Genomic DNA, 15,256 nt, shown 5'->3' with positions numbered 1-15,256 from the left:
CTGTGTACTCCAGTCTCTCTCCCTGCTCTCTGTGACCATGGTTCCCTTCTCTCTGAAGCACCTGAAACCCATTTCTCCCATAAACCATGTCTCTACACTTCCTAGCTTCTTCAGTATGGCCTCTTCTCTCCCTTTAGTTGTGGATTTTGTTCTGTCACCCTTAAGGTCTATTTCTGGGGTATTTAGGATGATTGATATTATCTAGTTGTGTTCATGGGATGAGGTGAGTCTAGGATCCTCCTAGCCCACCACCATCTTCCCTTACCCAATAATTTTGACTTTTTTGTCAGGAAATTCATAAATCTACATTTACTTGGGGTTAATTTATTGAAGCTTGTTTAGTTACCTTTGGTGGTTTCATGTTTGCCTGATTCTTGATTCATGATTTATGTAGAGTAGCACTGATGTCCATATATTTGACAGAAAAAATTGTCTTCCTTTCTTTATACACTGTTGTCAGTAGATCAGTCTTAGGGCTATGTGAGGATCTGCAGTTGAGACTAAAGTCAGTGGGTCAGTAACCAGAAGCAGAGATGGGTGTGTTTCCTCCCATGTATCTGAGTGGGCAAGAATGACTCCAGACTGTGGCAGACAGTTCTAGGGCCAGTCCATAGAGCCACTTCAGTATTCACAGTCAGGTCTGAGACTGACAAACTACTACCAGGGTCACAGGTGAGCATAGCTCTTCTAGGGTCTCTTGGTGAACGAGGCTGCATGCAAGACCACAACGAAGCAGAGTTGGAGCTGAACCCATAGTGGGATGATATTATTTTTAATCTGCAAAGAGGACTACATTTAGTGAGTTTACCATTAAGGGGGTATGAGCCTGCCTTCTTAAAGCAGCCTTCTTTAGTCTTGGGTCTCTACTGGAATTTCACAATCTCCTACCTAGATCCCAAAGCTCTCACAAAACCATTTTTATCCATGGATGGCTGCCATCCACTGTTTGTCTTGGGGCACACAAGCTAGGAATTTCCTACTTTGTCATTTTGCTCCATCTATTATTTTTTTTAAATATATTGTAGTTTTAAGTTCTAGAATTACTATTTTATTCATGCTTATAATTTCCATTTTTCTTATGAGATCTATTAACACATAGTCATAATTTTCTATGCATTCTACAGAACAGACTTAAAATTTTTTCTGTGTTCCTCCTAAAATATGGTCATCTCCCTGTCAGTTTTAAGGACTACAGTTTACATTTTTTGCTTCATCTTGCCTTATTCTTTTCTGTACATTATACATTTTGACTAGAATAAGAATGGAAACTTACTTGCACTGCCCTTTTTGTTTTGTTTTCAGACAGTATCTAGTTGCTTAGGGAGAAGGAGTTATTCTGATTTTACCATAAGTCCAGCTTATCTAGAGCTGAGGAATGGCTTTTATATTATATCATCTGCTCATCCTTTTAAGTACATCTATATTTTTCTTTGTGTGCATGCTATATTTGTAAATCATAAATGTTATCTTGACTTTTTAGATATTTTGCTATATTGAGGAATTTGATTTGAATATTAGCACCTTTCTAGTGCATTTTAAGTAGCTAACCAATACTAATTATTGCTAATTTGTTCCCTTGGTCAATGTAGTTGTTAATATTTTACATGTATTAATAGATGTATTTATTATATCTATTTATTTTCAATTATTTGCTGTTAATATTTGATGCTTTTGCATTAAACTGCATTAAACTAAAAAGAAGAAAAAATAAAAAAAAAAGAAACTGCATTAAACTAAATGCAGATATTGGGAAGTCAGCCAGATCAGGAAAATGACAAAAGTATTCTTTTCTTAGGGTATTTTTTGTGACTTCTAAAAGGAAATATATTTTGGATAATGGTAATGAGGAATGGATTTTGTTTTAAAATATCTAGATATTTGGGAGCATTTACAGATTAATGAAGGCAAGTCATAGAATAGATTTGGTTTGTATGTGTTGTGTATTAAAATAATTGCTCCAAGTGAGATAAAACAGAGAATGGTATAGGGTAATGGTCCTATACTTTCAATATGGACATATATTTTCTCTCCAGAGACTATAGATTGATCAAATGAAAGTATTATCACATTGTCAGATAGATCCTAACATAATTTATTAATCTTTTAAGAGATATAACTCAACCTCCTGGTTAACTCCTGATTCTTTTTTTTTTCTATCTTATTGAATAAATATATCAGGATTAAAAACTCTTCAACTGGACGATGAGGGGCAAGATGGCGGAAGAGTAGGGTCCCCAAGTCACCTGTCCCCACCAAATTACCTAGATAACCTTCAAATCATCCTGAAAATCTATTAATTCGGCTGAGATTTAAAGAGAGAACAGCTGGAACGCTACAGTGAGAATTCACGCTTCTATCAAGGTAGGAAGACGCGGGGAAAAAAGAAATAAAGAAACAAAAGGTATCCAAGGGGGAGGGGCCTCACGAGGAGCCGGGCTAAGGCCACTGTGAGTGTCCCCAGGATAGGAAAGCCCCTTCCCAAAGAAGCAGGAGCTGCACCAATCTTCCCGGGCGGAAAGGCGCTCCCAGGGAGTTAGAGGAGGACCCAGGAGGGCTGGGATGCCCTCAGGCTCCCTGGGACACTAACAGACGCCTGCGCCCCGGGGAGAGTGCGCCGAGCTCCCTAAAAGGCTGCAGCGCACAGGGCTGGACCCGGGAGCAGCTGGGAGGGGATCGGGCGGCACCACGGAGGGGTCTATGTGGCTGGAGCGCAGGCCCGGGAGCACAGGGGCCAGGGACACAGCCCAGGATCCGGCCTCCCCCCAGGAGAGGCAGAGGCCAGGAGTGCCCAGGACAGCAAGGACGCTCCTGTCCCGAGCTGAGCAGATCAGCGGCCCCGTCCCTGGAGCATCCGGGCCCTGCAGATGGAGAGCTCTGTAGTTACTGTGGGAGCTGACTACAGGGCTCCAGAGCTGGCTGCTGCCACTATGGTTGTTCCCCCTGGGGCCTCACGGGGTAAACAACCCCCACTGAGCCTCACAGTGGCCGCACCGAATAAACAAAATAAACATCACTCACTGAGCCCTGCACCAGGCAAGGGGCAGAGCAGCTCCCCCAAGTGCTAACACCTGAAAATCAGCACAACAGGCCCCTCCCCCAGAAGACCAGCTAGACGGACAGGGAAAAAACAAATTATTGACCAAGCAGCACTGGAAAGTTCCAGGGGAAGTCAAGGAACTTACAGTATACAGAATCAGAGGATACTCCCCCTTGGTTGTTTTTTTGTTGTTTTTTCTTTCTTTTTGATTTCTGTTTGCTTCCTTCCTCCCCCAATTTTTTCTTTATTCTCTCTTTTTCTTCTCTTTTTTCTGTTTCCCTTTTTCTCTTCCTTTTTTTCTTTTTGCTTTTTTTCTTTTTATTTCCTTCTTTCTCTTCTCTCTTTTTCTCCTTTCCCCAATACAACTTGTTTTTGGCCACTCTGCACTGAGCAAAATGACTACAAGAAAAAACTCATCTCAAAAGAAAGAATCAGAAACAGTCCTCTCTCCCACAGAGTTACAAAATTTGGATTACAATTCAATGTCAGAAAGCCAATTCAGAAGCACTATTATAAAGCTACTGGTGGCTCTAGAAAAAAGCATAAAGGACTCAAGAGACCTCATGACTGCAGAATTTATATCTAATCAGGCAGAAATTAAAAATCAATTGAATGAGATGCAATCCAAACTAGAGGTCCTACTGAAGAGGGTTAATGACGTGGAAGAACGAGTGAGTGACATAGAAGACAAGTTGATGGCAAAGAGGGAAACTGAGGAAAAAGAGACGAAAAAAGATCATGAGGATAGATTAAGGGAAATAAGTGACAGCCTGAGGAAGAAAAACCTATGTTTAATTGGGGTTCCCGAGGGCACCGAAAGGGACAGAGGTCCAGAATATGTATTTGAACAAATCATAGCTGAGAACTTTCCTAATCAGGGAAGGGAAACAGGCATTCAGATCCAGGAAATAGAGAGATCCCCCCCTAAAATCAGTAAAAACTGTTCAACGTCTCGACATTTAATAGTTAAGCTTGCAAATTCCAAAGATAAAGAGAAGATCCTTAAAGCAGCAAGAGACAAGAAATCCCTAACTTTTATGGGGGAGAAGTATTAGTAACAGCAGACCTCTCCACAGACACCTGGCAGGCCAGAAAAGGCTACAAGGATATATTCAGGGTCCTAAATGAGAGAAACATGCAACCAAGAATACTTTATCCAGCAAGGCTCTCATTCAGAATGGAAGGAGAGATAAAGAGCTTCCAAGACAGGCAGGAACTGAAAGAATATGTGACCTCCAAACCAACTCTGCAAGAAATTTTAAGGGGGACTCTTAAAATTCCCCTTTAAGAAGAAGTCCAATGGAACAATCCACACAAACAGGGACTGAATAGATATCATGATGACACTAAACTCACATCTTTCAATAGTAACTCTGAACGTGAATGGGCTTTTGACCCCATCAAAAGGCAGGGTGTCAGACTGGATAAAAAAGCAAAATCCATCTATCTACTGTCTACAAGAGACTCATTTTAGACAGAAGGACACCTACAGCCTGAAAATAAAAGGTTGGAGAACAATGTATCATTCGAATGGTCCTCAAAAGAAAGCAGGGGTAGCCATCCTTATATCAGATAAACTAAAATTTACCCGAAGACTGTAGTGAGAGATTAAGAGGGACACTATATCATACTTAAAGGATCTATCCAACAAGAGTACTTAACAATCCTCAATATATATGCCCCAAATGTGGGAGCTGCAAAATATATCAATCAATTCATAACCAAAATTAAGACAGATTATAATACACTTATACTTGATGACTTCAATCTACCACTTTCTACACACAATAGGTCTTCTAAACACAACATCTCCAAAGAAACAAGAGCTTTAAATGATACACTGGACCAGATGGATTTCACAGATATCTACAGAACTTTACATCCAAACGCAACTGAATACACATTCTTCTCAAGTGCACATGGAACTTTCTCCAGAATAGACTACATACTGGGTCACAAATCAGGTTTTAACTGATACCAAAAGATTGGGATCGTCCCCTGCATATTCTCAGACCATAATGCCTTGAAATTAGAACTAAATCACAACAAGAAGTTTGGAAGGACCTCAAATACGTGGAGGTTAAGGACCATCCTGCTAAAAGATGAAAGGGTCAACCAGGAAATTAAGGAAGAATTAGAAAGATTCATGGAAACTAATGAGAACGAAGATACAACCATTCACAATCTTTGGGATGCAGCAAAAGCAGTCCTGAGGGGGAAATACATCACAATACAATCATCCATCCAAAAACTGGAAAGAACTCAAATACAAAAGCTAAACTTACATCTAAAGGAGCTAGAGAAAAAACAGCAAATAGATCCTACATCCAGCAGAAGAAGAGAGTTAATAAAGATTCGAGCAGAACTCAAAGAAATTGAGACCAGAAGAACTGTGGAACAGATCAACAAAACCAGAAGTTGGTTCTTTGAAAGAACTTATAAGATAGATAAACCATTAGCCAGCCTTATTAAAAAGAAGAGAGAGAAGACTCAAATTAATAAAATCATGAATGAGAAAGGAGAGATCACTACCAAGACCAAGGAAATACAAACGATTTTAAAAACATTATGAGCAGCTATATGCCAATAAATTAGGCAATCTAGTAGAAATTGACACATTTCTTGAAAACCACAAACTACCAAAACTGGAACAGGAAGAAATAGAAAACCTGAACAGGCCAATAACCAGGGAGGAAATTGAAGCAGTCATCAAAAAACTTCCCAATACACAAAAGTCCACTGACAGATGGCTTCCCTGGGGAATTCTATCAAACGTTTAAAGAAACCATACCTATTCTACTAAAGCTGATCGGAAAAATAGAAAGAGATGGAGTACTTCCATACTCATTCTATGAGGCCAGCATCACCTTAAATCCAAAACCAGACAGACCCCACCAAAAAGGAGAATTATAGACCAATATCCCTGATGAACATGGATGCAAAAATTCTCAAGAAGATACTAGCCAGTAAGATCCAACAATACATTAAGAAAATTATTCACCATGACCAAGTAAGATTTATTCCCAGGACACAAGGCTGGTTCAACACTCGTAAAACAATCAATGTGATTCATCATATCAGCAAGAGAAAAACCAAGAACCGTATGATCCTCTCAATAGGTGCAGAGCAAGCATTTGAAAAAATACAGCATCCATTCCTGATCAAAACTCTTCAGAGTGTAGGGATAGAGGGAACATTCCTCAACATCTTAAAAGCCATCTACGAAAAGCCCACAGCAAATATAATTCTCAATGGGGAAGCACTGGGAGCCTTTCCCCGAAGATCAGGAACCAGACAGGGATGTCCACTCTCACCACTGCTATTCAACATAGTACTGGAAGTCCTCGCCTCAGCAATCAGACAACAAAAAGAAATAAAAGGTATTCAAATTGGCAAAGAAGAAGTCAAACTCTCCCTCTTCGCCAATAACATGATACTCTACATAGAAAACCCAAAAGCTTCCACCCCAAGATTGCTCGAACTCATACAGCATTTTGGTAGCATGGCAGGATACAAAACCAATGCCCAGAAATCAGTGGCATTTCTATACACTAACAATGAGACTGAAGAAAGAGAAATTAAGGAGTCAATCCCAATTACAATTGCACCCAAAAGCATAAGATACTTAGGAATACGCCTATCCAAAGAGGTAAAGGATCTATACCCTAAAAACTATAGAACACTTCTGAAAGAAATTGAGGAAGACACAAAGAGATGGAAAAATATTCCATGCTCATGGATTGGCAGAATTAAGATTGTGAAAATGTCAATGTTACCCAGGCCAATTTACACATTCAATGCAATCCCTATCAAAATACCATGGACTTTCTTCACAGCATTAGAACAAATTATTTTAAGATTTGTGTGGAAACAGAAAAGACCCCAAATAGCCAGGGGAATTTAAATAAAGAAAATCATAGCTGGGGGCATCACAATGCCAGATTTCAGGTTGTACTACAAAGCTGTGGTCATCAAGACAGTGTGGTACTGGCAGAAAAACAGACACATAGACCAATGGAACAGAATAGAGAATCCAGAAATGGACCTTCAACTTTATGTTCCAGTAATATTCGACAAAGCAGGAGAGACTATCCACAGGAAGAAAGACAGTCTCTTATATGGTGCTGGAAAAATTGGACATCCACATGCAGAAGAATGAAACTGGACCACTCTCTTGCACCATACACAAAGATAAACTCAAAATGGATGAAAGATCTAAATGTGAGACAAGATTCCATCAAAATGCTAGAGGAGAACATAGGCAACACCCTTTTTGAACTCGGCCACAGTAACTTCTTGCAAGATACATCCATGAAGGCAAGAGAAACAAAAGCAAAAATGAACTATTGGGACCTCATCAAGATAAGAAGCTTTTGAACAGCAAAGGATACAGTCAACAAAACTGAAAGTCAACCTACAGTTTGGGAGAACATATTTGCAAATGACGTATCAGATAAAGGGCTAGTTTCCAAGATCTATAAAGAACTTATTAAACTCAACAGCAAAGAAACAAACAATCCAATCATGAAATGGGCAAAAGACATGAACAGAAATCTCACAGAGGAAGACATAGACATGGCCAACATGCACATGAGAAAATGCTCTGCATCACTTGCCATCAGGGAAATACGAATCAAAACCACAATGAGATACCACCTCATACCAGTGAGAATGGGGAAAATTAACAAGGCAGGAAACCACAAATGTTGGTAGGATGTGGAGAAAAGGGAACCCTCTTGCACTGTTGGTGGGAATGTGAACTGATGCAACCACTCTGGAAAACTGTGTGGAGGTTCCTCAAAGAGTTAAAAATAGATCTGCCCTACGACCCAAAAATTGCACTGTTGGGGATCTACCCCAAAGATACAGATGCAATGAAATGCCAGGACACCTGCTCCCCAATGTTTCTGGCAGCAATGTCCACAATAGCCAAACTGTGGAAGGAGCCTCGGTGTCCATTGAAAGATGAATGGGTAAAGAAGATGTGGTCTATGTATACAATGGAATATTACTCAGCCATTTGTAATGACAAATATCCACCATTTGCTTAGACGTGGTTGGAACTGGAGGGTATTATGCTGAGTGAAGTAAGTCAATCAGAGAAGGACAAACATTATATGGTCTCATGCATTTTGGGAATATAAATAATAGTGAATGGGAATAAAGGGGAAGGGAAAAGAAATGGGTAGGAAATATCAGAAAGGGAGACAAAACATGGAAGACTCCTAACTCTGGGAAATGAACTAGGGCTGGTGGAAGGGGAGGAGGGCAGTGTTTGGGGATGACTGGGTGGCGGGCACTGAGGGGTGGCACTTGACGGGGTGAGCACTGCGTGTTATTCTGTATGTTGGCAAATTGAACATAAATAAAAAATAAATTTATTATTAAAAAAAACTCTCCAACTGCAATATCACTTAATGTGTCACTCTAATGAAGATTCTGGGAAGCTTCTGGAGCTGCCATTATAACCAGATATACTGAAGTCAAGTTCAATATCTACCTGTCCTTTTTTCTACTGTAAGATAAGGACAAGTAGTAAACTGTTAAGAGCATTAGTGTGGTATGAGGAATGATAATTGGTTGGTTCTGGTCCTGTCTGGATCAAGAATAAGCATAAGTACCTGGGGTTGCTGAGGTCCAGCTAAGTGGCCTTCTAATAAGACAAATAAAACTCACTTTTAGTACTGCTCAATTGATGAAGTCATCAGTAATCCTCATAAAAGTTCTCATATACCCCTTTCTAATAATCCTCAATAATCTCACAATACTCCTACTATATTCTTTTCATTTTTCACATCACAGGGCATTTTTAACATCACAAGGTATTTTCAGTCTTTATTGAGTGAATACAGCTTTAGAATTTCCATAGAAATAACTACCATATACTTATTTAAATAGCTCAGCAGAGAGAATTATTGGCCATTTGCAAAGTAAAGAACTCAAGGAGGAAACAAATGAATAAATGATATGACAGAAATGACGAAGGATCTAGCAACTGTGGTGTTTGTGGCAAGGGGTGTCTGTATGATTAATTAAAGCAGAACTAATATTATGTATTATTTTAATTTCATGCATTGTCTCATATGACCTATTTTTTTGTAATGTTTTACAGATCAAATGGTAGAAGAGGTGTCTGGTTTTTTTCAAGTTAATAAGTTACTTTCAGGAAAGAAAGGTGAGTTGCTATCCTGGTGCTTTTGAAATTATATGTTTCATGACTAGTAATGTCAATATTTCAAATCTGTTAGTTCATTCTTTCTGAGGCCTAAGGAAGAGTATTTTTATGATAGATATTTTTCCCAGTGAGTATCCCTACATGGAACAAGGAATCCTCATGTTTTCTACCCTTTTAAAAATATTTTTAAAGTAACCCAAGTAACTTTAGGAGATTATTCCCTCTTTTTTTTTCACAAGTTCGCATTGGATGAAAATAATCGTGTAGTGAAATTCAACTGTGCTAAATACTGATTTTCTATCTTTATCTGAAATATTCGCAACATAGATGCTTCTACTAATATTTACACTATAATCACATTTTATATTATTTTGGTACCTCATTTTCACTTTAAAATTTTAGTTGACTAAAGGGTTTCTTTATATCCCCTGTAGATCTTACCTAATTTTATTAGACCAATCAAAAGTAGCATTTTAAAAGCTATATGGGTTTCATTATTTAGGTACTAAACAAAGTGTCTACCACACATTTACTGTTCTTTATTCAAACCTGCACAACATAAGCCTGGCTATGGAAATGCTTATTTGTTGGGAGGGTGCTTGTCTGGATCAATGATGAGCACAATTGTCTGAGGATGCTGAGGGACTCATTCCAGATGTCAATCTGAGGTCCAGATGAGTTGCCCTCTACTAGGACAAATAAGACTCTCAGAACCTGGCTGTCTGTAGTAACCCTTCAGTGACAACATAACACCACTGTTAGCATGCTTTTTCTTTTTTTTCCCCAGAACAGGGCTTGTGTCTTGTTTTATAAGTACTATCGCCTTTTTAAAATATTTTTATTTATTTATTTATTCATGAGAAACACACACACAGAGAGAGGCAGAGACACAGGCAGAGACACAGGCAGAGGGATAAGCAAGCTCCATGCAGGAAGCCCGACGCAGGACTGGATCTTGGGACTCCAGGATCATGTCCTGGGTTGAAGGCTGGCATTAAGCCGCTGAGCCACCCATGGATCCTCTTCACCTTTAGACACAATCAGTGATCCAAGACTTCCTTTGTTTTGGTTACTTTGAACAAAAGTTGCCAATAGATACTTACATAGAGAAAATATGTTCTTGAGTAACCAATGAGGGAATAAAAATTTTGAATTAAGAAGGAAGGAAGCAACTGTAATGGATACTGAGATTCTCATTTTGGCCAAAAGAAGAAAAGATTGTATGCCTATATTAAATAATGACAATGAAACCAACTTTAGCTTTTTGTTAATTTTACTGTTGAATATTTTCTGATACTCTGTTTTTCTTTCTGTCATGTTTTGCTGAGTTAGAAGAACTGAGATCAGAGCTTTGACTTCAGAGAATAGAGGTGAGTGACTAAACAAAGATACTTTGAAGCTCATATGTCATATTGTGTTTGCCAGGTCTTGAGGTCTCTATGTTCATTTTTTTCAGAAGCTTATTCAAGAATATTCTTATAATGTGCCTTTTTCCTCATTGAAGACTTAATCAAGGTTACCTACATTATTGTATCCTTAAAATTTGTTCTTTCATTTTAATTATTTTCTGCTTTAATAGAAGGATACAGAATACTAGAGAATTTTTTAGCAGTTTCATACTGGATCAAAAATTATTATAGTGAAATCCAAATATGCCAAAATATTATCATATTTCATCTGCTTAATTATTGAAATTTAAGAACAGAGATTCTACGATTCATAAGGTTTTTGTGGTCATATTGCCTTATATTTCTGCTTCTACTTTAATCTTTGAAGATTGACATGGGTTGTTTCTCGTTTTTGCAACATGGGAAGTTGTATGTGAAATTCTGTTAGATCTCTTTAAGACTGTTAAGTTTTTATATGATAAAAGTTGCAATAATTCTTTTGAAACACAAAATAGTTCAATTTTCAACACTGTTCTAGGCCTTTAAAAAAGGATATTATGTTAGAGATATTGAATGTAGAGATATGGAAATATCATATTGTTATTATTTCTTACTAAAACTTGAAATACAAATCCCTAAGAAAAGTGGTTTATATATTTCCTGGCAGGATTTGGTGAAGATTTTATGTTACGTGGGACCTAGTGGTTACTGCCTTAAGCGCAGGCAACTTTTTTTTCTTGACAAAGTTCTGTCACAACTCATCAAGTAATATACTTATTTTTGTATTCATTTATTATAATTTTTAAATCTACATTTATTCTCTAGAACCATAGAACGATTCTAAAGAACTGAGTAACTACTAAGAAATAGTCTTACATCAAAGAGGAAGTTAGCTCTGCCAGATATTGAAGTGAACTCTAGAACCTCAACATGAACAGCCTTTGAACAGACATATAAATAGGGACAATAGGGCCTGTTTTTATTTAAAAAGCATATTCTCACAAGCCCCTACTTGTATATTTGTTACCATTAATAGATTCACCCATTCATAAAGTTGGTGCTACTGTCTCAATCCAAGCAATGTAATAGCATATTGATGCATAATATCTATGCAGTAACTTGTCCATATGATGATGCTACATAATAGCACAGGACTCAGATATAGAAGAAAAATATAACTGACACATTAGATTCTTCCCTAATGAACAACTCCACCCTCTTTGCCTCAAATGCCCCAAATTTCAGGTTTTTTCTTCCTTTTTTTTCTTTATAAAAAGGCACTTATATAGTGTTGATATCTTTGGGACTACATCATTTGCTTAAGATTCTTACTAGTCAAATGAGCATTCTATTTGAAATATCAAATTCATTACTATAAGTTTTTTAGTAATATATTCTTATTTTGTATATCTTTTAGGTATTAATATTTTGTGTTACCTCTCATTCTTGATTATTCTTGATAGGAGGGTTTCAATCGTATTAATTGCTTCAAATTATTATTTTCTGTTGTTACTTTTTCCTTTTTAAGTCTACTTTCTATTTTCCTGATTTCTGCTCTTAACCTCTTTAATTTTTCCTTATACCTTTCTGGATTTTTATTTGACTCTTTTAATTTAGCTTCTTGTAAAATATAATTTATTGATTTTTTAAGCCTTCCTCAACTCTAATATATAGTTTTTCACTCTAAATTTCCCTGTAAGCATTTTTTAGCTGCATGATTACAAGTTTAGCATTTACATCTTTTCTATTACTAATATAAGTATATTTTCTAAATTCTGTGTGGATTTATTTTTGAATTATGGAGTAGTTAGAAGATCACTGATTAATTTCCAAGAAGTTTGGCTTTTTCTCTTGGTCTTTATTAATGATTTCTAACCTAATTCCATATGATGGAAATACAAACTCTGAATTGATTTTATTACTTTTGAATAATTATGTATATCTATAATGGTCCAGAATATGGCATAATTTAATAAATATTCTATTTGCACTTATAATTACATTATTATGTAATTTTATCATTGTGGATTCAGTGTTTTATATATGTCAGTTAGTTCTATTTTGAAATTGCCTTACCTATATCTGTTGTATATTTACTAGTCTATGATCTGAAAATAAGTTTCTTATGGAAAGACATGTGGGAGATAGTCATGGAAATAAGACACTTTGGTGATTCCTGGAATGCTTGTAATATTTGTGTATTGATCTGTGTCTTCGTTAGTTGTTTTATTTGGATGATCAAATTTATTGAGCTGTACAATGTATGTTCATGGATTTTTCTACAAACATATCATATATTAATAGAAAGTTTTAAATATCCCATCAAATTAGTCCAAAAGTACATTTCCTAGGAATATTGTCTAATATTGGTAATGTGCTAACTTGGGATCTAAAGATCTAAAGATTGATGTCTTCAGTATAGGTTGAGCATTCTCTTCCAAACACTGACATTTTCAGTAAACCATAATATTACACTGACAGTCATACCAAGATAGATTTTCATTAACAATCACTTAAGCACTATTATTAATTGCAAAGCAAAACTTGTATATTAAGATTCATATGCTCTGATAAAGCCATTATATGGATAAATCACAGTTTTTATAACATTTTTATTATAATAATTTATATTCTGACAATACATGCAAGGATGACAACGAGAAAACAAAATTTATAACACTGATTTTAAAAATGTTCCCATGGATAATTAATCAGGACAAGCTTCCATAGTGAAAAATTTTAAGATTCAAGCATTGTGCGTATTTCTTTTCAGGTAAGTTTGAGATTTGTGTTTGGTATATGGGTTTTACTTTTCATTTGTTTATCTTTAGTGCTGGCAATGCATACTTGAGAGTGAAAAAATAAGAAAATAAATATAAGTGCATAAATTATGTTACCTGAGTGAGGTAGTAAATTAATCATGTAGGATACAGAGAATTTGAATCTAGTGTAATGTTTACTTAGCTTTATAGAAATGTGTAGAGGGCAGCCCTGGTGGCGCAGCAGTTTAGCGCTGCCTGCGGCCCGGGATGTGATCCTGGAGACCCAGGATCGAGTCCCACATTGGGTTCCCTGCATGGAGCCTGCTTCTCCCTCTGCTTGTGTCTCTGCCTCTCTCTCTCTCTGTGTCTCTATGAATAAATAAATAAAATCTTTAAAAAAAAGAAATGTGTAGAATAGAATATACAGAATGGACATTATCATCTCACTGAAATATCTAATAGTTACTAATACACAAGTTTTGTTTTACATCAATCACCCTTTAAACATTTTATGACTTATTCATGTGAGGGCTTAGGTGTGCATGCGTGTGTGTGTGTGTGTGTATGAGAACTTGGTACAGGGAAACAAGAAAATCTGGTTGCCAGTGTACTTTGTGTGTGTGTGTGTATATATATATATATATATATATATATATATATATAGTCAGGGTCATGTTGAGTCAGACTTACATATCAGCCATGCCTCTGGATTGAGCCTACAGGTCATGCATTCCAAGTAGAGATAGCAGATTAAAGTCTCTTTACACACAATGCTTCACAATTATTTTCTGCCAAATATACTGGGTTAAAATAAATCCAAGGTCATTTCTCCAGGCCTGCGTTAGTATGTGTTGAGGTCATTACTTGCTTTCTTGCTTACTTTTAAAAAATGATAACCACATAGAGATATTAAAACAAAGTTGGCATGATGGTAGAGATATTGAACTGTAAGTAATGATGCTCTTGGTTTGGCTTAAGATGATCTAAGAGAAAATTGGAAAAATATATATGGCAGGAAAGCATATATATAACTTCTTTATCTACAGAGTTTAGCCATTTATGTGTGTGCATGTGTGTAATATAAATAATGCCACTAAATTTAAGTTTTTGATATTAATGGAGACAAAAATTTAAAGAAGGAACCATAAGCACAGATTGAGTAAAAATATAAAGCTAGTTCTAGGGATGTAATCAGCAGATGAGCACTTCGTGGAAATATTGTTTCAATGTGGGAAAATATGGCTTAGGATATAGAAGAGAGAAAAAGTTGCTGAAAGCGAGTTTATATAAAATGTTGTTTTGGTGTGGATCACTTTTTGCTCCAATAATCTAAGTCGTAAATTTTGAAAATCAATTTCTGCCACATTGTTTAGTCTATTACAATTTTTGTGTGTGTCCAACATTGCCATATCCTTAACTATGATATCACCATACAGTCTGAAAAAACTCACTGTCTTCTTAATATAAATGTAAGAAAATATCTCAGTTATCAAACAGACATGTAAAGATGGCAGAGTAGGACCCAAAGCTCACCTTGTCCCATGCTTCCAACTGGGTATCACTCATGTATGAATAAATAAACTGGAGAGTGATCCTAAGACAAGTAAAGAAACTCCATAACTAAATGTAGAGAGGAATACACAATAGAGAGGTTGGGAAAGGAAAAATGGTGGTCTAAAGCTGCTCACAGGAAGGAGGGAGCTATAATCATGGACAGGTTAAGCACCAGGGAGCCCACATGGGGAAAACAAATCTTCATAACATCTGACCTTGAAAACCAGAGGGGTTAGTTTTGTGAGTTTGTATAACCAGCAAGACTTGGAGCCTGGAACTTTAAAAGTCAGCTGACTCAGCACTGAGCAAGCTGAGAGGGCCAGTGATAGCTGTTTCCTGC

At 36.8% G+C, this 15,256-nt stretch overlaps 1 long non-coding RNA gene and 1 other non-coding gene across 2 annotated transcripts in view; both read left to right on the top strand.

Annotated features, from left to right (window-relative positions):
- Window positions 1–12,032, top strand: part of LOC112653822 (uncharacterized) — a 45,637-nt gene extending 33,605 nt beyond the window's left edge. The window contains exons 8-10 of the long non-coding RNA XR_007409788.1: window positions 2,179–2,361; window positions 9,150–9,212; window positions 10,545–12,032. This is a non-coding gene — a long non-coding RNA (uncharacterized LOC112653822). The remainder of the gene's footprint in view (window positions 1–2,178; window positions 2,362–9,149; window positions 9,213–10,544) is intronic.
- LOC112654219 (small nucleolar RNA SNORD109A) lies at window positions 9,818–9,884 on the top strand. Its single transcript, XR_003132880.1, has one exon. It is a non-coding gene; the product is annotated as a small nucleolar RNA SNORD109A (small nucleolar RNA).
- Window positions 12,033–15,256: the final 3,224 nt, after the last annotated feature.

The sequence above is a fragment of the Canis lupus genome, chromosome 3 (genome assembly GCF_003254725.2).
Source record: "Canis lupus dingo isolate Sandy chromosome 3, ASM325472v2, whole genome shotgun sequence".
NCBI classification, from domain to species: Eukaryota; Metazoa; Chordata; class Mammalia; order Carnivora; family Canidae; genus Canis; species Canis lupus.
The sequence above is the reverse complement of the archived record's forward strand: the minus strand, read 5'-3'. Positions and strand labels throughout refer to the sequence as shown.